This window comes from Rhinopithecus roxellana, chromosome 4 (assembly GCF_007565055.1).
Source record: "Rhinopithecus roxellana isolate Shanxi Qingling chromosome 4, ASM756505v1, whole genome shotgun sequence".
In the NCBI taxonomy this organism is placed as follows: domain Eukaryota; kingdom Metazoa; phylum Chordata; class Mammalia; order Primates; family Cercopithecidae; genus Rhinopithecus; species Rhinopithecus roxellana.
Genome location: NC_044552.1, coordinates 36,280,740 through 36,306,614, shown reverse-complemented (window position 1 = coordinate 36,306,614; position 25,875 = coordinate 36,280,740). Strand labels below are relative to the sequence as shown.

Below are 25,875 nucleotides of genomic sequence, written 5' to 3'. Positions count from 1 at the left end.
GTCAGGTTGGTCTCGAACTCCTGACCTCAAGTGATCTGCCTGCCTCAGCCTCCCAAAGTGCTGGGATTACAGGTGTGAGCCACCGCACTCAGCCAGTGTTTTTCAAACTGCGATTTGCAATCTGTTTGTCAGTTGTGCAATCAAGTTAGTGATCAAGACTAGCAGTTTTAATTAATTAATTAATTAATTTTGAGACAGCATTGCTCTGTCGCCCAGGCTGGAGTGTAACTGCACCATCTCAGTTTACTGCAACCTCTGCCTCTGGGGTTCAAGCAATTCTCCTGCCTCAGCCTCCCGAGTAGGTGGGATTACAGGCCTGCGCCACCATGCCCGGCTAACTTTTTGTATTTTAGTAGAGACGGGGTCTTGCCATTTTGCCTAGGTTGGTCTTGAACTCCTGAGTTCAGGCAATCCGCCTGCCTAGGCCTCCCAAAGTGTTAGGATTACAGACGTGAGCCACTGTGCCCAGCCAAGACCAGCAGTTTTTTTTTTGTTTGTTTTTTTTGGTTTTTTTTGAGGCGGAGTCTCGCTCTGTCACCCAGGCTGGAGTGCAGTGGCGCGATCTCGGCTCACTGCAAGCTCCACCTCCCGGGTTCCCGCCATTCTCCTGCCTCAGCCTCCGGAGTAGCTGGGACTACAGGCGCTCGCCACCACGCCTGGCTAATTTTTTGTGTTTTTAGTAGAGACGGGGTTTCACCGTGAAGACCAGCAGTTTTTAAAAAGGAAGTGAATAGAAAGGAGAGGAAAGTAGGAAAAAAAAGTCTGAGTGGACCAAATGAACATGGGTCAGCATTTGTTTCTTGAAAATATTTGTCTAGTTTGATATATTTATGTGTATATAGAGATATTTTATGTGCTGGGTCATGATATAAAGTGTAATTAATTGGTGAGAGTAAGAATGGAAAAAGTTTGAAAGCCATTGTTCCAAGCTACCATTTAATAATAATACCTGCTGTTTATTGATCACTTAGACTACTGTGGAAGGCACTTTGCCAAGTGCACGCTAGACATTTTCTCATTGAAATCTCACAGCGACCCAGTGAAGCAGGCATTATTGTAACCATTACAGAGATGAGGAAATTCAAGTTCAAAGAGGCTGAATGACTTTCCCAGGGTCATGGAGCATGTAAGAGGCTGAACCTGGAATTGAACCTGAGCCCAACTTTCTCAAAAGCCTGTGCTTGTTCACTACCTTCTGCTGTAGGAAGAACCGTGGATGGAGCTGTCCTCCAAGATGGCCTGGGCTGTCTGGAAAAGAGCTGAAAAAGCAGAAAGTGTTCAGGTAGAGGCTGGGTGGCCTCCTGTCAGGGACAGTGGAAACAGAATTCTTGCCTACCTTCTTCTACCTCAGTGGGAGATTGGATTGGATCATAGTAATCCCCCCATGACATATATGACAGCGTCCAAGACTCATCCTGTACAGTCACTCTAAAGTCAATCCCAACTCCTGGGTTTCTTTGATTCTTGATTGAAATATGATTTAATTAAATATATTTAGATTTGTTTATAGGTAAGATTTTCTTTTAATAAGTTTCCTGATTTTTCTGTAACCAATGACATTTATTTTATGATTTTAAGTTATTAAAAATAAAATGTTTTCTGATTCTCTCTAATGAGCATGAACTAACTATAATTTCTATAATTTAAAAAAGTCATTGAAAAGAAAATACCGCAATGCAACAAAAAACCTCTAATTAAGAATTCTTCCTGGCAAGTTTTTGAGAGGCTGCTGGCAGCATTCTGTTCCTCCTCTTGTGTGGGCTGGGGAAGCTCTGGGTGGACCATGGGAGGCGATTGGTGGACGGGTTCTTTGTGGACTGGAGCTTCTTATCAGGTGCCTAGACCAGCCCATCCTCCCTGCACAGACCAGGATGAGGCAGGGGCCATAGTTTAGGGAGCCTCTTTTCTGTTTTACCTGCAAAGTGAAGTGCCTATTGATTCTGCTTAAAGCGGGAAAGGATTGGGCGGGGCGCGGTGGCTTACTCCTGTAATCCCAGCACTTTGCGAGGCCGAGACGGGCGGATCACGAGGTCAGGAGATCGAGACCATCCTGGCTAACACGGTGAAACCCCCGTCTCTACTAAAAAATACAAAAAACTAGCCGGGCGAGGTGGCGGGCGCCTGTAGTCCCAGCTGCTCGGGAGGCTGAGGCAGGAGAATGGCGTAAACCCGGGAGGCGGAGCTTGCAGTGAGTGGAGATCGCGCCACTGCACTCTAGCCTGGGTGACACAGCGAGACTCTGACTCAAAAAAAAAAAAAAGCTGGAAAGGATCCGAGAAAGTATCTCCACTAACCCCTTCATTTAGGGAAAAGGAAACGAAGCCCTGGGAAGGGAGGTGACTTTGCTTTGCTGTCCTCCCGTCTCATGGGTAGCAGAACAGGAGCAACTCCTAGGTGGATTAAATCACGTTGCTTCCGCAAGAGAAAGAGGGTGCTGGAGGTTGGTTGAAGTTGTGGGGAGAATAAAGAGCAACTAAAAGACAAATCTTCTAATGCTAATTTCATTGAGGAATTCCAAAATGGAGGAGAGGGGAGTAGGAGTGTGATTTAGTGGAAAGAACCTCTGCTTGGCAGTTGGGAGACCTGAACTGTGGTTTCAGCATTAATACCCAGCGTGTAATCTCAGGTGAGTTACCCACCTGTGGCCATTGTAGGATAGGTTAATTCTTGTTCCTCACATTCTGCCCAGTCAACACCACGGCAGGAGTGCTTACCCTGAGCAGGGCACATCCTCAGTCTTGTTTCCTTCCAGAGCCAATGACCCCACCATGGAGCTGTCATTAGTTATGTGTTGTAGAACTGTGGGCCCAATATAGGACATTCTCCACATCAGTGGGTACCAGCCACTGGGGACCTTAAGGTTTGGTTGCTGCATAAGCTTGGGGTGCTGTATCTCCTCTTGTAGCAGCCTCTCAAGTTCAGGGATTATGTCTTGTGAATCCCCCCAGTGTATAGTAAGGTGCTGAGGTTCTGCGCACTTTAGAACCCTGATTTGTTGGCACATGTGGGGGGATGGGTAGGGGGTTTAATTTTGTGGGTCACATGGAGGTGAGGTTCAGGTCTGCCTTCGGACATGCGGGCCACAGGCATGCGCTTGAAACACAGGCTACCTGATTTCAGAATCGAGCCATGATGGGGAGCACTGTGGTTTGTGAGGGGGGTTGATCTGAATGGGTCACTGTGCATAAGCAGGTGACCTGAGTGAGGAGAGGGGAAGATGGGGGCAGGGAGAAGGGGAAGGGGGGAGGGGGGGCAGGGGCTGGGAAGTAGAAGCTTCTTCCAGGTTTTTTTTTTTTTTTTTTTTTTTTTTTTTGAGACGGAGTCTGGCTCTGCCGCCCAGGCTGGAGTGCAGTGGCCCGGTCTCAGCTCACTGCAAGCTCCGCCTCCCGGGTTCCCGCCATTCTCTTGCCTCAGCCTCCTGAGTAGCTGGAACTACAGGCGCCCACCACCTCGCCCGGCTAGTTTTTTGTATTTTTTTAGTAGAGACAGGGTTTCACCGTGTTAGCCAGGATGGTCTCGATCTCCTGACCTCGTGATCCGCCCGTCTCGGCCTCCCAAAGTGCTGGGATTACAGGCTTGAGCCACCGCGCCCGGCCCCAGGTTTTGAATTATCTAAGGAGATGGAGACAGGAAAGAAGTCTCCGGGATTGTGGCAGGTCATATCAGTTTCCAGAATCTCCTCAAATAGTTCGTTTAAAAAGCTGCTATTTTTCTCTGGCATGGCCCATCCTGGATATGGGATTCTCACTGGTTAAGTGCATTTTCCCTTGACCTGGGTTGTACCGTAAACGTTAGCTTGACTGATGGCCTCAGCTGGGAGAAGGGAATGCATTGTTGTTCAGGTTTGTTTTACACTCTGTTATCAAGGCTAATAATATGATGCTTTAAGGCTTTACGACTTGATTAGTGGCATCAGTACTTGAAAGAGCTGGCTTAGGGCGCTGTGAGAGGTTACATGAAGGTAATTAGACAGCAGTTGTGAAATGCAGGGGGTGGTTTCCATTTACTAATGGCTTTAAGGCAGCCCTGCCTGTTACTGAACCCCCAGCGTGAATCTTTTGAATAGAAAATGAGTTGATTAGTTTGGGTGCTCTGCCGCAGGCCACAGGCAGCCCCCAGTTCTCTCTCTGCCTGTGGTTTAATGCCCTTAATCAGCTGCCTGTGAGCCCACTAAAGCCTTAGTATAATCTAGTACTCAAAGCATGGCCCCTGCACCAGCAGCATCACCTGCGAGCTGCCTAGAAATAAACGCAGGGCCAGGTGCGGTGGCTCACACCTGTAACCCCAGCACTTTGGGAGGCTGAGGTGGATGGATCACCTGATGTCAGGAGTTCGAGACTAGCCTTGCCAACATGGTGAAACCCCATGTCTACTGAAAATACAAAAAGTTAGCCGGGCATGGTGGCGTGTGCCTGTAATCCCAGCTACTCAGGAGGCTGAGGCAGGAGAATCGCTTGAACCCGGAAGGCAGAGGTTGCAGTGAGCTGAGCTCATGCCACTGCACTCCAACCGGGGCTACAAGAGCGAAACTCCATCAAAAAAAAAAAAAAAAGAAAAAAAAGAAAGAAAGGAAAGAAAGGAAAGGAAAGAGAGAGAGAAAGAAAAGAAAGAAAGAAAGAACCTCTGGTCCCATCCACGGTTGTGGAATCAGAATCTGCAGTTTTAACAAGACCTTCAGGTGATTGGGTGCACGTCAAGTTTGAGAAGTGCTGGGCTAGCACAGATGCCCCCTGAGGTTAGAGATTTGTGGCAATGTGGTTTTTATTGTGTAGTGCAATAAATGATTTAAGCCCTAGTGCTGTGGTATGATTCCAGTCTGCTCTCTGTCATTAGAGCCTGGAATTGTGTGTGTGTGTTCATTGTCACTTGTGGCATCAGCGTAGGGTTGTGGTTTTATTCACCCCCTGCAGCTCAGCGAGTTCTTGGCACAGCTAGCCATTTCTTTGAATGCAAGTCTGGCATCATAGACTGTTGGGGGGTGTGACGAAAACACCACTTTCTTTCTGTTACTCCCTGGAGCCCACAAGGGCTCTGGTTGTCTGCTGCATCATGTCCAAACCTCTTGCTGGGGCTCCAGGGCCCATGTGTTCCAGGTTAATCTGGCCCCTGCTCTGGCCAGGCAGATGCTGGTCTTCAGCCTTGCCCTCTGTCTCTTGCTGGATGTGGGTTTCCTGGTCAGCCAGTCGTTCCTCATCTTTATACCCCGGGATCACTCTCTGCTGCACTGTTTAGTGCCTGGTCGTTCTGGGCTGCTTCCTGGAGGACTTATTGTTAATTGTGGACAGGTCCTCACCCTTCATTCAGGTAACACGCTCTTAGAGGGCAGGACCGGTGTATAGCAGGTACTCCAGCCTCTGCCGGGTGCCTGGTGGACAGGCATACACATGGATCCCTTCATACTGTGCATAGGAGGCAGAGGATTTGGAGTGAGTGGAGTGGGGTGGGCTGCTGGCTTCAGCCATGGGGTAGGGGCTGGTGAAAGCTCAGAAAAAGAAGCCCACACAAAATTGGAAGGACCTCTACTGAGAGGGGAATGGGCCATTTGGCTACATGAGAGAAATTAAGGCAAGTTTCAGCAGTCCTTCCCTGATGGCACTGGAGGTGGGGTGGACAGGGGTAGCCCCCATGTTGCTTTGGAGTGTATTTCTGGTTTGTTGCAAACCTGTCTGTCCTCTTTTTTTGTGAATCTGTTGGTGAAAAAAGATGAGGCCTTAAAAAGGGCAGAGAGGAGGGGTGCAGCAGCTAGGAACTAGGCTGGTTGGGCGTTGTCCTGGTAAGGTTTGGGGTGGAGGCTATATTTACTTCTTATAGTGATGCTGGTAGGATCTTTTTCTATGTTTAGAAATAGTTTATATAACATGAAAGTATGTGTTCTTAAAAAAACACACACAAAAAACCCAGACACTAGAATAGAATAAAATTTAAGCAGACCAATTACCATAGAAGAAATGGAGAAAGTTATCAAAGAGCTATTTCTTAAAATAGTCCCAGAACCAGATGGTTTCACAGGTGAATGTTTTCAAATATTGAAGGTACAGGTGATTTTATTGCAATTTACATCGTCCTAGAGCAGAGAAAGAGCGCTTAAATTCTTTTTATGAAGCTAGTGTAACAAAATGTGACAAAAAAACAGGTGTGCACACAGAGCCACAAAGTGATCTCCGTTTTGAATACTGAAGATGCGACATTCTAATAACATAATGAGAACCCAGCAGCCCATTGAAAGAACTCCATGGTCACGGGAGTTCCAGAACAGGAAGATAAGGATAGGTTAACTTTAGGATTTCTGTTAATAAAAATTCATTGTATTAAAGGATCTAAGGAGAAAATAAGATGCTGAAAAGGTTTATGAAAAATTAGACATCCGTTTCTAATAAAAACTGTTATAGGAATAATTGGATACCTCCTCAACATGGGAAAATACATTTTTGTCAAGCAAGTAGCCAAAATTTTGCTTAGTATTAAAATGGTGAATGCTAGATGCATTCCCATTAAAATCTCGATTAAACACCATAATTACATAACCTTGTTCTGGTGGGGATAAGCTGGTATAATTAGATAAGAGGTATAAAACCTAGAAGGAAAAGGCAAAACTAAAAGACAAACAAGAGAATTCAGTAAGGTAGTTTGGTGCATGATTAATGCACAAAAATGAGTAGTACTCCCCCATAAATATCCAGCTAGAAAATATGATGGAAGAAAAAAAAATCCCACTTGTATAAGCAACAAAAGAGATAAAATATCTAGTTATAAGCTTAATAAAATTATATTAATATATAACCTCAGCACTACCAAGGGGCATAAAAGACTTAAAGAGAAAGATAATGTAATCTTGGCTAGAAAGAGTCAGTGTTATAAAAATGTCACTTTTCCTATACATGTAAATTGTGATCACAATAAAATTACCACTAGGATTATTTTCTGTGTAGAAAAGCTGGTTCTAAGTTCATATGGAAAAATTAGCATGCATGAAAAATATGAAAAAGAAAAAGTTCTAGCTCTGATATATAGTAAGCATTTTAAAAAACTACAATAACTAAGATCACTTGGTACTAATTGGCTGAACAAGTGATGGGACAGAATAGCGAACCCGAAATAAATAAGGGCGTGTGTATGCGTGTGTGTATTTTGTGATAAAGGCAGTATTTCAAATATATGGAGAAATATAGGATCTTCACAACCAGATAGCTATATGGGAGATAAGAAAGGGCAGGATCCCTAATTTGTTCTTTAGACCAGAATAAGCCTATCAAACATAGGTCAAATGGTTAAATAAAGAATGAAAGTATAAAAGCCATAGAAGAATTTTTCTGTTATCTTGGGAGTAGAGAGACCTTCCTAAGTTTGACACAAATCCCAGAAGCTATAACAGAAAAGATTGATACATTTGACAATATCAAAATGAGAACCACTTCATGAGAGTAACACCATAAACAAAGTCAAAAAATACATGATAATCTGAGAAAAATAATTTGGAAAAAATATGATAAAAGGAGTTAATTTTCTTCATATACAAAGAGCCTTTAAAAATAAATAAAAAGTGTTATTAATTGAAAAATGGGCCAAAGGACATGGATAGAAATTCACAGAAAAGAAGTGTAAGTGGCTCTTAAATATATGAAAAGACCCATAACCCTCTTATAATAAAAAGTACAAATTAGAGCCACAATAAGAAGGCATTTGTAATCTATCAGATTGGAAGAGATCAAAATATTTAATCATACACTGATTTGGTGACAGTGTAAAGAAATATTACTTTCATACATTGCTGGTGAGAGTAAATGGATATAATTGCTTTGGAAGGCAATTTTGTGATATTTATCTAAATTATAAATGCCCATCTCTTAGAACCCAGCAGTTCCATTAATAGGTATCTGTCCTAGAGAAACACTCCCATGTACAATGTTCATTGGACATTATAGTAATCGTGGAAAATTGAAGACAACAATGTAAATGTCCATCAGTGGGAGATGAGCTAAATAAAACCTGGGTTGTTCAGATCTTTAGTGGGTCAGTAAAATACCTTAGTGGGTTTTGACACTGTGAAACAAAAGAATAGAAGATAATGGAGTGCATTGCACATAATGTGGCTGAATATTTGGTGAACTTTTGTTTCAGTGTTGTGTATTCACAAATGCGAACTGGATTACAATGTAAAGTGTATTTCTTACTGTGTGATTCAGTCAAAAAAGTTGGAAAACACTGCAAGAGTAGTTAAAAGGAATACATTCAGTTAGTAACTAGTCGTAAGACTGGATCTCAGAAACGTAATTTTGAGTGAAAAAAGCAGGTTGCAGAGTGATAGGTACAGGGTGACACTATTTTTGAAAAAGAAAACACACAAAACGATACCATATTTTTGACAGTATAATATTTTTAATGGAATCACTTATTCATACAAAAGAGGCCTGAAAGCTGTGAACCAGGCGTGTGACAGAGGTTTCCTCTGGGGACAGAGTGGTGTTCAGAGAGGCCTATGCTTTATGGCACATTTTTTAAAAGTGTGAATGTTTTGCCTGTATAAGTGGCTACAAAATGTTTACACATTATTGAAAGACCCTCCAAGGATGCTTTAAGTCCAGGTGCTTTCCCCTTGGTTGTTTTTCACTTACTCTAATTTGTCTTCTGTTGCTGCTCAGTTTGTGTCTTTCCTTTTGCTTTCATTTGGGTGTCTTGTAAATTTGTAAGTACCACCCTGTTGATTTTGTCTTTCAAAGTTATTATCTGAAGATTGCACATAAAATTCTTTGTATCCGTGGCTTTTATTGGGTCTTTGTGTTTCTTTTTTAACTTTTCCAGTTTATTCCTTTGAAATAAATTGGGCCCATGGTTTATTAATTTCATGAAAAACTTTTTTCCCACAGGGCCCACTTTTGGCTTTCCTTCTCTTCCCTGACATTTGCTCACATTCTTTTTACTTGTATTTTCACTTGTAATTTTTTTTTTTATCTTTCATTTTTTTCTTCTGTAAATTTTGGCCAACGCAAGCGCAGCAGTATTTCTTAAACTTCAAGGTGCACATGAATCTCCTTGAGTCTAGAACTCTTGTTAAAACGCAGATTTTGGGCCAGCCGTGGTGGCCCACGCCTGTAATCCCAATACTTTGGGAGGCCGAGGCGGGCAGATCACGATATCAAGAGATCAAGACCATCGTGGACAACATGGTGAAACCCTGTCTCTACTAAAAATACAAAAACTAGCTGGGCGTGGTGGCACGCACCTATAGTCCCAGCTACTCGGGAGGCTGAGGCAGGAGAATCACTTGAACCCGGGAGGCGGAGGTTGCAATGAGCTGAGATTGCGCCTCTGCACTCCAGCCTGGGTGACAGAGGGAGACTCTGTCTCAAAAAAAAAAAAAAAAAAAAAAAAAAAAAAAAAAAAAAAAAATAGGCAGATTCTGATCCAGCAAGTGTGAGTGAGGCCCCACATGCATTTCTAACCAGCTCCAGGTGGGGCCTGCCTTTGGAGAGTGGGAAAGTAGCAGAAATGACACCTGTTCCTCCATTGATATTAGGGCACTAAGTACCCAAGTATCCAGTATCGAATGAATCCACCAAACTGTTGTAAAGATGATCTTCTAACTGTTGCCCAAATATCCAGTATCGAATGAATCCACCAAACTGTTGTAAAGATGATCTTCTAACTGTTGCAATGAAATTCATCCTGTTTTCTATTGAAGTAGTGAGGATGAGATGCCCAGACCCACCCAATCACTTTTTTGGCTTCATTAGTGGCCATATCCTTTCTAGATGGTCCGAGAGGGTAGAAGAGGGTTTGTGGCTACACAATTTCTTTGGGCACATTTGGTCAGTTGAGCTGACTGCTATGGCTAAGCATTGCTGTCCTAGCCTCCACTGATTTAGCTGAGTTGTTTTTTCATTTTTTTTTTATTTTTTGACACAGGGCCCCACCCTGTCGCCCAGATTGGAGTACAGTGGCACAGCCATAGTTCACTGACTCAGACTCCTCACAACTTCAAACTTCTGGGTTCAAGTGATCCTCCCACCTCAGCCTCCCTGGTAGCTGGGACGACAGACACATAGCTGTCATGTCCGGCTACTTTTTTGTAATTAATTAATTTTTTTTTTTTTTTTTTTTTTTTTTTTTTTTTTTTTTTTGGAGAGACAGGCATCTCACCATGTTTCCCAGGCTGATCTTGAACTCCTGGCCTCAAGTGATCCTCCTGCCTCCGCTTCCCAAAATGCTGGGATTGCAGACATGAGCCATCATGCCCCATCACTGAGCTGGCTTTGTAGGTCCATTTAGATCAGTTAGTTATTCTTACTATTTTTGGTGGCTGATAGACTTCTTTGGGAATATGATGGAAGCCATGGACTTCCTCTTCAGAAACATTCCCCACTTCTGTATTCATGCACACCAAACTCCTAGTTTTTATTTTGTCTGTGTGAGCTGCAAGCCTCCTAAAGCCTAGCTAGCTGTGACCATACATAGGACCCCTGATGTAAATGGTGCTGTTAAGACTGTACTTTCAGGAATCATTTCTATAGTTCACTACTAAAGAAATTTCTCTGAACATGTAGAGCACCAGAAAATATTTTAAAAGATTTTTTTAGGCGGGGCGCGGTGGCTCATGCCTGTAATCCCAGCACTTTGGGAGGCCGAAGTGGGCAGATCACCTGAGGTTGGGAGTTCAAGACCAGCCTGACTAACATGGAGAAACCCTATCTCTACTAAAAATACCAAAATTAGCTAGGCGTGGTGGTGCATGCCTGTAATCCCAGCTACTTGGGAGGCTGAGGCAGGAGAATCGTTTGAACCTGGGAGGTGGAGGTTGTGGTGAGCCGAGATCGCACCGTTGCACTCCAGCCTGGGCAACAAGAGTAAAACTCCGTCTCAAAAAAGAAAAAAAAGATTTTTTTAAAAATTCAAATAAATAGTGTTGTTAAGACAAAGAATCCCCAAATGAGAAACAGAATCCATAGTGTCTGCAGAAGTCATCTGGTCCAGCCCTGTTTATTTACAGATAAGGAAACCAAAGGCCAAGATTTTCAGACATTTATTCAAAGTCAGATTCTCCATGTTCCACAGCCTCCCTCCCATTCTGAGTGCAGCTGATGTTGTAGTGGGAAGCCTGTGTGACTACACGTTGGTTCTCTGTGGGGTCTGTTGGGCTGAGTGGTGTACACCCATCCAGACCTTGCCTGCCTCATCTTTGGTAAGGGCAGCTCCATGGGTTACTTCCTTCAGCCAAGCCCTGCCCTCAGCTCTTATAGTCATGTCTGGTCTAAGGAAATGGAGACTCAGATCCCTTCTGGTTAGGATTCTGGGCTCAGACACTATTCTGGCTTTGACACCGCAGGGCCTCCTGCCTCGTTACTGTGTCCCATTTCCTTCTCTGAGTCTCAGTTCTTCTAAGAGGCTTCTGTGTTAGTTCCTGTTCTGCTAATGTGCCTGATATCCAGGTCCCAAATTGGAACCGAGACCCTGTCCTGTCCATTTGTTAGTGATAACCAGGTGTGGTGGGGAGACATGGGTTTGAATTCCAGCTGATCTCCTTACTGGCTGTGTAACTCTGGGTAAATTGCTTAACCCTCCCGGGCCTCAGTTTCTTTATGTATAAGACAGGAGTCTCATAGATATATACCTGACAGGGTGGTCATAGAACTGGTTTTTGATAACTAGTGTTAACACAGTGTTTATTGATAACTAGTAGCCAGCATCACTAGTCCTAGGGGTTGGAGTCTTGCCCAGTCCAGCCGGATGGATGGAACCTTAGTAACCTTCAGTAGACGTCCTGATGCCTGAGTTGCAGAGGCAACTAGAGCTTTGCCCCATCATAGAGCTTTGCCCACTTGTTGGGACTATTCATAATTTTATTCTAGGCTGTGCCCTTCTCCACAGCCCCTGTGAGCCCAGCCAGCTGGAGATTGCCAGCATCTCTCCAGACAGGAGGCCTGCCCACTGGACCACAACTTCTCTGTGTGTGCTTGGAACTGAGTGGACTTGTCCTTTCCCTGCTCATCCCAAGAAGGAAATTACAGATCAATTTCATGTAAACACACAGCTGCAGAAGTCATCAGTGGAATAAATAAATAGGTGAATGACCTAACGAGGAAATGTCTATTGCACATCTGCCATCCAGTAGCCACAGTAGTTAGCCCTGGTGATATACCATGTCTCTGTCCTCAGGGCACTGAGTCTTGAGGGGAATCAGACACGTGGCCATTGATTGATTGCATTATAGTCCCTGTGATAAATGAATGTGGTGATGGAGGGAGGGGGGACTGTGGAGCCTCCAACTCTACTTCAGAAAGGCAAGGGTAAAAAAATAAAGGTGAGGTGTGGGAAGGCTTCACACAGGAGGTGATGTTTGATTTGGATTTTGGAGGTTGATATCTCAGTATTCTTTATTAATTTTTCCAGATGAATTTTATGATCACTGAATGGGCTCTTTTAAAAAAGGAGTCTTGAGATTGGGTGCAGTGGCTTACGCCCATAATCCCAGCACTTTGGAAACCTGACAGGGGAGGATTGCTTGAGCCCAGGAGTTCTAGACTAGCCTGGGCAACATAGTGAGACCCCATCTCTACAGAAAGTTAAAAAAAAAAAATTAGCCGGGCACTGTGGTGCATACCTGTGATCCCAGCTACTTGGGAGGGATTGCATGGTGGGAGGATTGCTTGAGCCCTGGAGGCTGAGACTCTGTGAGCCCTGATCATGCCACAGCACTCCAGCTTGGGTGACAGAGTGAGACCCTGTCTCAAAAAATGAGTCTTGAAAAATTACCAAGCAAGGCTCATCTCAGGCATGTAAGTCTGATTCAACACAGAGAGACCAATATTAATAGAAAGAAATCATAAAAATCAGAATACCTATTATTTAGCACAGTGCCTAACATATAATCAGTCAACAAATATTTGATGGATGAATGAATTTGGTCTCAGTGGATGCAGAAAAATACTGGAAATAATTACATATGCATTATAAAGCATCAGAAGAGTAAAAAATAGATGTGTTGGGGGATTTATCCCTATGTAGGATAAAGAGCCTGCTTGTGTATAATCATGTAGCAATCCTTACACAGGGGCTGCAGATACAGAGTGGGGAAATACTAGAAGTGTGCCCTAAAAAACAGGAACTAAACCAAAATGCCCCTTATCTCTACTCTTATTTAACATAGTTTAACAGATGCTTGTCATAACAATATAGGAACAAAGAGAAACTAGAGGGATTGGTATAGGGAAGGAAGAGATAAAAATATCGCTGTTTGCAAATGACACAATTTCTATTCAAAGAAAATTACAAAATCCGACATGGCTGCTTCTGATCAGAAATTAAAGCATTAAAGGGTCAGCATTCCAAAGTTTATGCCTAGATTTCATGCCCTTTTGGCAGTTAAAATTCCAGTGAAATACTTCATAATGCAGAAACATGATAACTATAATAATGGTCAGGAAAAATTGGTGGACATGCATATCAAAGGATGTTTTGAATATCTTTTAGGAGCAGGATTTCTCTAAGCAAACAAGGCAGGCAAGCAGTAGTTATTAAAATAGTACAATAGTAGGATAAAGCAGGAAAATAGAAGATCAGTACAATAGACAGATCTAAATGAATGGAAGACATTTATTTATTTATTTTGAGACTGGGTCTCACTGCACCCAGGCTGGAGTGCAGTGGCGTGATCACGGCTCACTGTGGCCTCAACTTCCTGGGCTCAGGCAATCTTCCCACCTCAGCCTCTTGAGTAGCTGGGACTACAGGCGTGCAGCACCATGCCCAGCTAATTTTTTGTATTTTTTTGTAGAGACAGGGTTTTGTCATTTTGTTTTGTCATGTTGTCTGGGATGGTCTTGAACTCCTGGGCTCAAGTGATCTTCCTGCTTCAGCCTCCTGAATTGTTGGGATTACAGGCATGAACCACCACGCCTGGCCTGGAAGACATTTATATATGACAAATTTGGAGAGGCAAACAATAGTGAAAGAAATAATTTTACAGTAAATGGCCCTTGGGAAAAACTAGATAACAATGTGGAGAAAATGAACTCAGATTTATATCTCACATCATATGTTACATATTTTAGATGTATTAAAAAGTTAGTTTTACAAACTCTTAAAACTCAGAGGAAGCAGATGGTATTTTTATCGTTGAGATCAAATGTGTTTGAAAATTCCACAAAAATGATCATTAATGGAATGAGATGTGTTCAACTATAATGGAATAAAATCTATAAGATAAAAATAATAAAATCATGTTAAAGGATGTCAGGGTGCGGTGGCTCATGCCTGTAATCCCAGCACTTTGGGAGGCCAAGGTGGGTGGATCACCTGAAATCAGGAGTTGAGGATCAGCCTGGCCAACATGGCAAAACCCCATCTCTACTAAAAATACAAAATTAGTCAGGTGTGGTGGCACGCATCTATAAATCCCAGCTACTTGGGAGGCTGAGGCAGGAAAATCGCTTGAACCTGGGGAGCAGAGGTTGCAGTGAGCCGAGATCGCACCACTGCACTCCAGCCTGGGCAACAGAGTGAGACTCTCTCTCAAAAAAAAAAAAAAAAATATATATATATATATATATATATATATATATATATGTATATGGCGAAGTTAATGGAAGAGGGAAACAGTTGTGATAAACCAATGGATAAGACATGTTATCAAAGTTAAGCACAGAACTGATGAAGATCTTTAAGTAAATGCTTAGACTATATTAGTGAAAAACCCAGGCATAGGAACACATCATTTTGTATGAAGCCTGGATCATAAACAGAGAGATACAAAGGTGTTTCACTTTCTTTTATTTTTTATTTATTTGTTTATTTATTTTTGAGACAGCGTCTTGCTCTTTCACCCAGGCTGGAGTGCAGTGGTGTAATCATGGCTTACTGCAGCCTTGACCTCCTGGGCTCAAGCAGTCCTCTGGCTTCAGCCTCCCAAGTAGCTGGAACTTACCATGGTGCCTGGATAATTTTTGACTTTTGCAGAGATAGGGGTCTTGATGTGTTGCCCAGGCTGGTCTTGAACTCCTGGACGCAAGTGATCCTCCTGCCTTGGCCTCCCAAGGTGCTGGAATTACAGGCATGAGAGACCACACCCAGCCAAAGTGTTTAGCTATCTCAACACAAAAGAAATGTAGGTGAAGCCGGCTCTGAGGTGGTACTTCATTTGCTTATCATGTTAGCCAGAAATAGATGACATTTATAAAACCCACTCTTGAGGCCTGTGAGAAGGAAAACAGAGTACCACTAACTGTTGCTGCACGTGGAGCTGGTTTTCTGGAGAGCATTGTGACGCTGGACAAATGGGCCACAGGAGCCGTGGTCCTGTTCCTACCTTTTTACCAACGTTTTTACTTTAGGAATAAGTCCCATAGAAATAATCCCAAGAGGAAGGAAAGCCACTTATCTAAAGATGGCAAAAAAAAAAAAAAAAAAAAAAAAAAAAAAAAACAAACAAAAAAAAAACCCGGAAATAATCCAAATGCAGGTAATTAGGGAATAGTTAGGGAAATGCTGTGAAAACAATACAGTGGAGAACTGAAACACTTGATACGAGATAGACAGAGCAAGGTTAAGTGGGACAAAAATATGGAATTGCTCACCTGTGCTGATGATGACCTGGTAAATATCTGTGCACACACGTCCATAAGAATCTGGACAGATGTAGGGCTTATTTGATGTACTTTTGATTAGATTTTTTTCTTGTCAAATTCTTAGTATGTCATGGAATGCTGGTTTTTAAAAGAAGAAAGGAGGGGGGAGCTTCTGGTAGTAAAAAGAGGAAATGTGTTGCGGTGGAGAGACAGCACTGGGAAGTCATCCACATGGAGCTGGATTTGAGTCACTATGTTGCCATGTGGTTTTGGACAAGTCACATCTCTCTTCTCAAGCTCCCAGTCTCCACCCTGAGAGGAGGTAATGGTGACACCCACAAATTAGATCACAGGAGTTTTTGGCTTCTGAGCAAGCACTCTCTTTGTTGAGCTGGTTTTACGGAGTCCTGGAGCCCCTTGTCCGCTCTCCCTCGTTTTGTCCCATCTCTGCAGAATGTCTGTAGTTTGGGGGCAGATCCAGGGCTAACGTGACAACAGAGATGGGCAGGCAGACAAACACAGCCCCAAACAGGGCAGCCAACAGAGTCACTGCGAATAACAGTGAAAAGAGAATGCAACCCCCAGCAAATAAATATGTGCTCTTTCCATTTTAGATCTGGAGATGTGGCCTAAGAGGAGAAGACAGAGACTTAAAGAGAACATTTTGTTGAGCAGACTTAGATTTACCATGCAGTTGAAACTTTTTGTAAGCCTGGTTTGTGGAAAAAGCAGAAAGGAAAGGAGGCCAGCCACTTATCTGGTGTGTTTAAGACACTTTGGGGCATAACTAATGAATTCTAGTATTGAGCTCCTTTACTTGGGAGCAAGATGACCTTGAGTTTCTTAGTCCAAGCCCCAGTTTCCTCATGTTGAAATGGGAGTAACCTCTGTGTCTCCCTGGTTGGTTGTGAGAATGACCTAAGATGTCATGCTTAAATGTTCTTTGTGCTTTTCATTTACTATTTCTCAAGGTTTCCCCTGGATGCATGTCAAAACAGACACAATACAGGATCCCATAGGGGATGTGGATTATTGTCCCTGCCTTTGGGGAGCTTGTACATCCAGAGGGAGTGGTTACACAAATCCCTGCAGAGGCCGAGGAGTGGGGTGTATGGGAGGTAAGTGTCATGAGAAGGCAGCAAGGCCAGGGATGCTGTTTTTAAGACAAGGGACATTGGGGCCACTCAGGGCAAGGGGCTAGTGACTGGGCAAGATGCAGTATGGGGGATGCCTGAGAGAGGCGGCATTTGTTGAGGAAGGTTCCAGAAGACATTAGGTAGATTTGAACAGTCATCTAGGATATATTGGACATGCCCAGGTCTGTTACCTCATTGGTGCCTGATTGCAACCTGTGAGCTGAGGGAACTGGAGTGTGCCGGGACTTGGGTGTGAGCTCCTTTCTGGACTGACTTGGGTCCAGGACAGAGGCCTCTGCCTGCTCTGCCTGTGATCCTTCCTCTGTACCAATGCCCTTTCAACAAGAGGAGTCATGGGCACTGGCCAGAGTTCATCTTCTGTGGAGTGAGGAGAGGGGCAGAAGAGAAGAGGGTGAAGGGCAAGATTCTGAGATGAAGAGGGAAGAGGAAGGTCAGGAACCAGGAAGGGGGCCTGCCTGATTTTCAGGAAGCAGTTGATAGGATGTGGGACCTGGAGTTAGTCATCTGGGGCCAGGTCCCAGCTTTACAGCTGCCAGCCTCCATAACTGTGACCAAGTCAGCCAACTTTTCTGAGCCTCAGTTTCTCCCTCTGTAAAATGAGGATGACTAACTTACCTCCTAGGGATATGGGGAGGACTGAGTTGCATCTGGAAACTGCTTGGAGCTTTCCAAGTCTTCCATACACACTAGCTGTTGCTCTTGTTATTTTTGTGATCACAAGGGATTCATGCCCCTTGGAAATGACGGAGCTTCTGTGTCATGGGCTTTGTTGCATGCTGGGTCAGTAACACTTTCCCTGTACTCCACAGGGGCAGGGCACTGCTTCCCCCTCTGCCTGCTTCTCTCTGTCTTGATCTTATTCTGTCCCTTCCTTTTTTTTTTTTTTTTTTTTTTTTTTTTTTTTTTTTTTTTTTTTGAGACAAGGTCTGGCTGTATTGCCCAGGCTGGAATGCAATGGTGTGATCTCAGCTCACTGCAACTTCCGCCTCCCAGGCTCAAGCAGTCCTCCCCCCTCTACCTCCCTAGTAGCTGGGACTACAGGTGTGCACCACCATGCCTGGCTAATTTTTGTATTTGTTTGAGAGACAGGGTTTCATCATGTTGCCCAGGCTGGTCTTGAACTCCTGACCTCAGGTGATCTGCCCACCTCGGCCACCCAAAGTGCTGGAATTACAGGTGTGAGCCACCACGCAGGACCCGTCTATTTTCAATTTGAAACAGCTTACCTTTACTACACACCTTCTGTGTGCCAGGCATTTTGCTCTGTAATTTAACATACATCATCCCATTTAAATCCTCCCAATAACTCTTGTGGGTGGGGCTAATCATTCTTGTTTTTCAGATAAGGAAATGGAGGCCTGGAGAGTCCTACAGGAGGAGATTCAAATTCTGTCTCCATCCCTGAGCACACATCAGTATAACCCTGTGTGCTGGGGCCTCACATCTTAAGGCTGTGTGAACCAAATTCCCTCCCTTCCTTGTAAGTGACCTCACTGGAACACAGCTGGGATGGTTCTTAATTGCTGCCTTTTCCCTTCCCAATTGTAAGACTTTGAGTCAGAGTACTTAACCCCTTAATGCCTCACTTTTCTGTCTATAAAGTGGCAGTGATAACAGCACCTAGTTTGGTAGGGTTACCACGAAGATTAAATAATATCCAAAGTTTTGGAGCACAGCTGTTAAGTGGTGATTGCTGTTACATTGGTCTGCAACTTGGAGCACTATCCAGCCCCCTGAGAAACTGACCTATCTGCTGACTGTGGCCTGGGGGGTGGGTGTATTAGCTTTGACTAAATATATAAAACTTTTAGTGACCCTCCAATCTCCCTGTCCCACCCTTGGGCAAGAGGAATTCTCTTAGTCCTACAAATGAGAACTGTTCTCCACTTTGGATAAATACAAAGAAAACCCAAAGCGAGAGTTTCCTAGTAAGAGAAAGCAGCAGCCCTTAAGGTATTAGCTCCTTAGGGCCTTAGATTCTGCACTTGCTTAGCTCTGATAGGAAGCAGGAATCAAAGCACACAGAGCAGTTAGAGGGTAGGATCAAGAAGTAGGAGGAGTGTATCCTGCCGGGGTGAGAGGATAAGGAAATGAGGTTGGGTGGGGCTGCTGACAGGGTTAAGGCCTGTGAATCACCAGAGGCCCTCAGGCTGGGTGCACTGGGGCTGGAGGATAGCTTTTCTGAAAGCTGTGCTTCTTGGAGTCAGCATTGGCTTCGCAATCAAGATGACTGGATTGGGGTGGGGGTAGGGGAGAAAAGGGGGAGTCTTAGAGGAATGAAAATGCATCATGTGGCCACAGCAAGAATCCAGAGAGGAAATGATGAGAATTGTACTATGGAATGGAAAAGGGGGACTAGAATGGAGAGAGAATTTTGTAGTTCCTTGGATGTGGAGGTGTGCAGGGGAGTATACGCTGACCCCCAGCTTTTAGCATGTTACTGGATGCTTGGTGGTACCACTGACAAAGATGAGGAGGAACCCAAGAGATGTAAGGTGAAAGATGTTGAGCTGAGATTACCTTTTGACATGTTGAGCTTGAGAAACCCATGAGAACTACAGTTTAGAGGCATCTGCTCAGAAGAATGTCCTGGCTGGAGTCGGGCACCATCTGCAAACAGATTCTAGTACTTGCGTCTAGTACTCAAGACTCCCAAGCACAACATGTTCCCTCTTGCAGGTGGGGTGGGGTCGGACAGAGTGGTGAGTGGCTGGAGAGGCACTCACGGAGTGTCCCATACATGCCTGGTGCTAAGTTGGGAGCTAGGTTCGCTGCAAGCGGGCTCTGTGGCAGGGCCTGGGAGGTCTCATGGAATTTCAAATCTATCAGTGCGGATGAGCCCAGCAAGAAGAATGTGGGCAGGGAAAGCATGGACAGTGGACAATGAAGCCCTGGAGGACGCTAACTGTTCTCCGACTGGAGGCCATAGATTTGAAGGATATAAGCTCCAGTTACAAAATGCGCCCTGGGATGTATCTCATTCTGCTGCTTATAATCTGCCCCACACCTGCAGGGTGGAGTGCAGACTCCTTCACACAGTGTGCATAGCCTGCCTGGAGCTTGTCTTGTCTTAGCTTTCTAGGGCTGCTGAAACAAAGTACTACAGACTGGATGACTCAAAGCAACAGAAATGTCTGCTCTTGCGGTTCTGGAAGTTTGAAATCAAGGTGTTGGCAAGGTCGGTTCCATCCAGGGGCTCTGAGGGAGAAACTGCTCCGTGCCTCTCTCCTGGCTCCTGGTGGCTGCTGGCGATTCTGGGTGTTTCTTGGCTTGTGGCAACATCACTGCAATCCCTGTCTCCATTGTCACATGGCATTCTCCATGAGTGAGTGTGTGTGCATGCGTGTATCGCTATTTTCTCTTTTTATAAATAAGGGCACCAGTCATTGGATTAGGTGAGCTTAAGATGAGTATAACCTCATCTTAACTAATTATGTCTGCAAAGACCCTATTTCCAAATAAAATTACATTCTAAGGTTTCAGGTGGCCATGAATTTTTGGGAGACAGCCTAGCACCAGCCTCATTTTTACCTGCTTTTCTGGACCTTGTTTCCCTGCCACTTTCATGGCCTCTTTTGGGGAAGATGTCCAGAATCCTACCCCAGCTGAGGTTTGCTGTCTCTGTCTCGTGAGCCTCTCCCTCTCTGCGAGCACCCCAGTACTTTCTTTTTTTCACCCCAATATTTTCTTCATTGTCCCTGTCCTAACTAGGCTCCAGCTTCCTCAGAACAGGGACTGGACTTTGCTCCTCTCTCTTTGTCAGTAACTTGGTGGCCGAGAGCCTCAGCTTCAGGGTGCCACAGAAGTGGGTGTGAGTCCAGACTCTCCACTTAATTAATGTGTGACCCTGGGTGACTTCCCTGACCTCTCCTAGCCTCAGTTTTCCCATCTGTAAGATGGATCTATTCAATGAGAAAAGGTATGTAAAGCAGCTAGTCCGGACTTAGAATCTCTATGAGGGCAGCATTCTAGCTTGTTTTGCACACCGTTGTGTATCTGGCACTTAGCGTAGTGTCTGATATAGTAGGTACTCCATTAATATTTGTTGAATCAGTGACCACATGGGGAGACTTAGCTTGATAAGATGACTTTATAAGAATTCAGAAGGGTAGACATTTGGTAATAACCAAATAAACAACAATAACAAAAGAAATGACTTATAAGAAGTGAGGTCTGTGTTTATGGATGTGACCCTTCCTTAGAAAACCCCCTTCCCCCTGCCTTTAGTCCCGAAGAGCTGGGTAATTACAGTTTGAATTGCAGCTAGATGCTGACGAGTAGCGGTGAACAGGGGTCTCAGTTTGAGTCAGACTCTCAGCCCTGCACCCAGTGTTTCTCTTTCATGTGGATGGAACAAACTTCAGCTTATTACATTAGCAGTACGTATGGTGGCTGCAGTAGATGAGTCACCATTTACTGTAAAGCTTTCAGATGCCCGGCAGATGCATGCCAGTTGGGACTGACAGGGCCCTCTCTGCAATACAGGCAACCCAGCCTCAGGGGTCTAAAAAGACATAGAAAATCCTTTTTGTGGTCCCAAGTAGTATCGAGGTCTTGGGTGAGGGTCCATAGCCATCTTAATTTCTTCATTCCTAAATTTACTACTGGAAGTTAATTTAGGTCTCCAAACAGTGGAAGGCACATTTTGGAGCCAACTAAACAAGTCTGTGCAAATTGGTGTTTACTTGCTTCTAGACTGGAGGTTTATGTTGTGTCTGTTTTGTTTTTATGTAAAATATTAATTTTTAATAAAAGGACCCACCCTATTTCTTCATTATCGGCCACTGAGAGGAATGCTTCAAAGCCGGAGACCTTTTTCCTTAAGTAGAAATGTAGTTGGCTCCTCTCTGCCTGCAGGTGATCATTTTCTTTTCAAGAAATGAATCTGTGAAATTCCATTTGGTCTCCAGTGGTACACAGGGCTTGGGGCATTTCAGTCTTTGGGGATGAACTCAGTTGTGAAGAACTGAAAAGACAAGACTCCCAGGCACAGCACGTTCCCTCTTGCAGGTGGGGCGGGGTCGGGCAGGGGGTAGAGAGTGGAGTGCCCCGTACACGCTGGCACCAAGCTGGGAGCTAGGTTCTCCACAAGCGGGCTCTGTGGCAGGGCCTGAGGGTCTCACGGAGTTTCAGATCTGGTGGGGTGGATAAAATCTTTTTGTGCATGTCTGTATGCTTATCTGTGCCTTGGAGCTCTGGTTAAGTTATGTGGCCTCTCAGCCTCAGTTAGCTCATCTGTAAAATGGGGAGAATCACAATTTTCCTCAACTGGGTGGTTTTAAGGATTTGGTGAGATATTTAAAGTACCTAGTGTAGGCCTACAGCATAGTAGGGCTGAAAAGGTGGTAGCTGTAATGATGAGAAGTGTTGTGAATCTTTTATTCTGAGAGCACGGATGGTGGAGGGAGCCTTTGGTGAAAAGAAGGTTGTTGAGATATTCCTTCTGGGTAACTGGTAGTTGACGGCCTGTTTTTTTATGGTAATTAATTCAGTATCTCAGATTGGCCTCTGTACTCATTTGGCTGGTTGCTGCCTCTCCACAGAGGTATTTGCTGCTGGCCCCCATAGAATACCTGCCCTTCCCACCCTCTGTGGCCTGTGCCCTCCTCTTGGGCTTCTCGAATGATTGGCCCCAGATGCTTTGACAGGGTGGTGCTTTTCTGGTGCATTGGGAGGATGGCCAGGGGCCCCTGCAGTTTACTTCACACCCCTCCACCTTTCTCTGGCCAGTGAAGCAGAGGAGGTGGTGAATTCTGTCCTTTCCAAGGCCCCAGTTGGGACTCGGGTCTCCTAGACATCTTGTGTCTTCCTTGGGAGCAAGACCTGTCAAGAATATCTATCTTAGATTCTGAAGTGTGGTGCTGTCTGGGACACAGCCAGTGTTTATGGGAGTGGTGGTGACAGACTATTTGACATTGGGACTTTGGGGACATTCAGGATAATGGTTGCCATGGAAGGACACCCTTTAAGCCTGCCTTCTTCTTTATTGCTGGTGTCTTCTCCATGAATCCTCATCTCTTCCCATCCCCAGCTTTGTGGGGAGGCGATTGTCCTAGAGTAGAGCCCCCTTGCTTCCGGAACCCACAGTCTCACAAGGATGCTGCTATTCCTCCAGCTAGTGTTTGTTTACTGCCCTTCTAAGGGCACAGGCCCTGGTGGTGGTGGGTGACTCGGGGGGTGGGGAGAAGGTTGTGTTTTGTTTGCAGCTTCATCCCCAGGTATACCCCCAATAAGCAAGCCAGTGTCAAGCAATTGTGAATGAATGAAGTGCCAAAGGAAAGCCCCTCACAATGAGACAGGGTGAAACTGTAGCCCCTACCCCACCCCACAGGATAGTTATATTTGTTATTCGCTAGCTGCCTTACTCCTCCTTCTTGGCGTGTGTTTGCGTGCTGGGCTGCACAGCTGTCATTTGGGTTGTATCACATGGAGCTGTATGAGACCCCTGTGCTTGGTTCTCCATTGTGTAGTAGTGGTGCTTCGTTTAGGGTGTAGCTGCCTGAGGTTAGGGTTATGGTCTGTGACTGGGACCAGGAGTATTTTTCTCCACCCAAAAGATGTAGGTCCTGTGACTCCTGTTTGGAGGTGACTGGATCCAGTGAAAGCAGGCTTTCCTCTGGGGTGCGTTCCATTGAGTAACAATCAGGATTCTCACACAATTCTGATTCTAAAGAGTATGTTCTTCCCACAGCCTCACACTGACTCCTGGAATACCAGAATGCTCTAATACAATAATTCTATCTATTTGAGGTCCTGTGGGACCCTCTTGGAGGACAGAAAGAGTGTGGATTAGTGGTGGGCCACAAAAGTGACTGTCTGCATTCACTACCACACCACAGAGGATCTGACCATGGGGGGTGGGTGGGAATCAGAAACTAGGGTAGAGAAGCTGGCCTCTGTTCCCAGAGCATTCAGTTACCACCAGACATGTTAAGAATGCCACAGTTCTAGTCTCAATGACCCACTGGAGTTCTTCTCTCCTCCCTGCTTCCCCTCCGTCCCCATGGTCAAGTTCTGGTTACTTCAGATCAGCATTAGGCCTGGAACAGACGACAGCAATGCATGTGACTTTTCTAAAGCATTAAAACTGGAAGAACTTGCTTGCTCCAGTGTTTTAGATACAAAGCTACACTAGGATTGCATTGACCAGGGACCCCAGCGCTGCAGCCACTCCAAGGCCTGGGTTCTTTCCTGGTTGTGTGCTGGCATTCAGATATTGGCTTCCATTCAGGAGTGCGTCTTCCTTTCATGCAAGCAGATACCTGAAGAAACCCAGGTCCCGGCCGGGCGCGGTGGCTCAAGCCTGTAATCCCAGCACTTTGGGAGGCCGAGGCGGGTGGATCACGAGGTCAGGAGATCGAGACCATCCTGGCTAACCCGGTGAAACCCCGTCTCTACTAAAAAATACAAAAAACTAGCCGGGCGAGGTGGCGGGCGCCTGTAGTCCCAGCTACTCGGGAGGCTGAGGCAGGAGAATGGCGTAAAACCCGGGAGGCGGAGCTTGCAGTGAGCTGAGATCCGGCCACTGCACTCCAGCCTGGGTGACAGAGCGAGACTCCGTCTCAAAAAAAAAAGAAACCCAGGTCCCTCGCTTGGTAGTCAGGAAAGATTAGACCTCACTTTCAGGGGAACTCTGGGGTGGAATTTAGTGTGGTGGGGCCTATACTTTCTCTTTGATCATTTTAGGTTTAATATGTTTTTGTCTGTAAAGGGAATGATAGCTCTAGCTCATTACTGTAATTTGACTACAGTATTGATTTAATGAGAAACTTACGAGAGGGCCCTACTTCCTTCTGATTTTTGTTTTATTTTTAAAAAATTCTGTACATTCTGTTTCATTTCTCTTCCTCTAGAGTTTTCTTTTTAAGTCACCAAACAACAAAACCATTTAGAAAATAAAACTGGACCCTGGGGACCATGTAGCATTTTCTCTCCATGCTGCCTGCCTTCCTTCCATCTGGTTAAGTCTCTACCTCTGTTTTCCAGGCAGCAGGAAGTGAGATGAACAAACTGAGGCCCATAGAGGGGATGGGAATTTATTGAAGTACCCACTGGATCAGGGCTTGAATCAGGCCTACACAGCGTAGGTTCCAGGCCAGTATTTCTGCTACTCCCCAGAGTATTGGTGTTACATGTGGGATGGTCTCCCTAGCAGTGCATGACCTTCTGGTAGTTTCATTGGCTTACATAAAATGAACTCTCACTACAGAATTGCTTTGACCATGCATTTTATATGGTATCAGGACAATCTTGAATGGATTCCTTCCCCATACATTCGTCCATCCATCCACCCATCCATCTATCTATCCATTTATTCATCCATTCATCCAAAATCTTCTTGATCTGCCAAGCACAAGGCAATGTGCCAGGCCCAGAAGGTGTGGGGGATGAGAGAGACAAGATCCCATTTCTGAAGAGTCTTTTCTTTGGAGTTGGAGGGGCAGAACCATAACATAACTGTAATACCAAGGAGAACAAAGTAAGCACTGTAATAAGCATACAGGCAAAATGGAGTAGTGGAAGCGGCGGTTAATTTTTGTTGAGAGATGCAAATATGGCATTGGATCTGAGTTTTGAAGGATGAATGGAATTTTGGCACTGGGCAAATTATGGAAAGGTGCTTAGGAAAATAGGGACCAAGGGCATGTGATGGCCACACTCTGGATTCCTTATTACCATACTGCACAAACACAGAGGTGATTCTTTCCTGGGTTTAAATGGTACTTGCCCTATAATGGTTTTGCAAAATATTCAGACCTGCTTCACTTTGGAGGTAGGGTTGGAGATAGAAGGAAGACATTAGGAGAGGGCTGGTATTTATTGAACATTTTGTGTACATTTATCCAGTCCGCATACATCATCTAATCAAGGGCACACAGCTAGCAAGTGCTGGAGCTGGGCTTTGAACTCAGGACTCTGAATTCAGGGCCCCTGCCCTTCCCATCCTGCTAGCCTTATCACCTCCCTGGGGATCACTGACACTAAACAGTCATTCCTGAATAATAATATAGGACTCAGGTTGCAAAGTGGAGTTGGCTTCTGACCAGCGGGAATGTTTGTTAAAATATTTTGCTATCTTAACTCACATCACTCAGACTTTCTGCAATGAGTGGAAGGAATATTCTATTTTGGCCATGCTTTCTGGAGGACCCTCCACAGTG

The 25,875-nt window shown here is 44.8% G+C and overlaps 1 protein-coding gene and 1 pseudogene across 9 annotated transcripts in view; both read left to right on the top strand.

Moving 5' to 3' along the window:
• The window catches only part of TRERF1 (transcriptional regulating factor 1), a 227,228-nt gene that overhangs the window by 31,599 nt on the left and 169,754 nt on the right, over positions 1–25,875 (top strand). The window lies entirely within an intron of this gene.
• Positions 10,478–10,557, top strand: LOC115897055 (annotated as a pseudogene).